Below are 1,585 nucleotides of genomic sequence, written 5' to 3' on the forward strand. Positions count from 1 at the left end.
ACACGCGTCACTCTCTTGTGTTAATGAACACGCAGCAAGCTAAAAGACGTCCCTGTCTTAGTGCCGTCTCCTTCCTCACTGTACCGTTACACACCTGACAGCACTAATATATACATTTGCACAAACTTGAGGTGAAGTCTTTATTTGTTCTAGTGGACAACACACTAACAGTATACACTAACAATATATATAACAGTATATATATATATATATATATATATATATATATATATATATATATATATATATATATATATATATATATATATATATATATATATATATATATATATATATATATATATATATATATATATATATATATATATATATATAACAGTCCTTGTTTGACTTTTTGTTTTTTATTAAATAATCCCATTAGTTATTAATACTGCACAAACAGAAAAGGAGAACTATAGGTGGAGTAATGCATAGTTATGTCACTTCACTGATGTCACTCTTGTTCTTTTTACTTATTTTTTTTAACTTAAACACCCCATTATGTCTCCCAAATATGAGGCAGATTCTTCCTGTGGCAGTGCGGAAAGTAAAAGTGAAAGTAAAAAGTGAAGTGAAATCAGACAAAGTAAAATGCTCGGTGGAGAAATTAACATTGGGTTCATGCTCGGTCCAAGCTGCTCAAAGGATGGAGATGGTATCTTTGAACATGTTGAAGGATCTTTTACTATGAAATGGATATTATTGAGACTTCCTCATCCCAATAAGCCTGTCTCTTTGCCCATTCCAGTGCGCAAACCAACCATAGTGATACAAGTAAGGGTATGAGTGTTGCGTTTAATTCTTCTATTTCATTTTTTATTATTGTATTTTCTTTGTACTTCACGAGTTATGTGTACTGTAAGTGAATAGGATGTTAGTTTAGCTGTAAGTCCCGCTTTACACTAAAACCTAACTTAGTGTACATCACAGTCGTAAGTTTCAAGGGCCTTTGTTCCTAAATTGGGGTACGCGTAACAACTAAAACAGCAACCTATCATTTCTAACAGGCAAATTCCCGGACAAAATTAAAATTGCGAATGTCATACCAAATTATAAGAATGGAGACATACACCAGTTTACCAACTACAGACCTGTTTCGCTACGTCCACAATTCTCCAAAATCACAGAAAAACTATTCAATAACCGATTAGATAAATGTATCAACAAAAGTGGAACGCTCCTGGAGAACAAATATGGATTCCGAGCAAATATCTCAACATCACTAGCATTAATCAAAATAACAGAGGAAATTACCAATGCAATAGATGGTAAAGAATGTGCGCTCACAGTATTCATGGACTCAACTAAAGCATTTGACACAATTAATCATGGTATTTCAATAAAAAAATTAGAACGGAATGGCATCAGAGGGTTGGTCTTGAACTGGGTAAGAAGCTACTTAACCAACAGGAACAATTTGTGAAGATAGGTGAAATTATGTCAACACAGCTAGATATATATTGTGGTGTACCTCAGGGATCAATACTGGGACCAAGATTGTTTAATCTTTATATAAATGACATTTGTAAAGTTACAAAGGACTTAAAGTTAGTTTTATTTGCAGACGACACAACTGCTTTCTTTT

The sequence above is a fragment of the Entelurus aequoreus genome, linkage group LG03 (assembly GCF_033978785.1).
Source record: "Entelurus aequoreus isolate RoL-2023_Sb linkage group LG03, RoL_Eaeq_v1.1, whole genome shotgun sequence".
NCBI lineage: Eukaryota > Metazoa > Chordata > Actinopteri > Syngnathiformes > Syngnathidae > Entelurus > Entelurus aequoreus.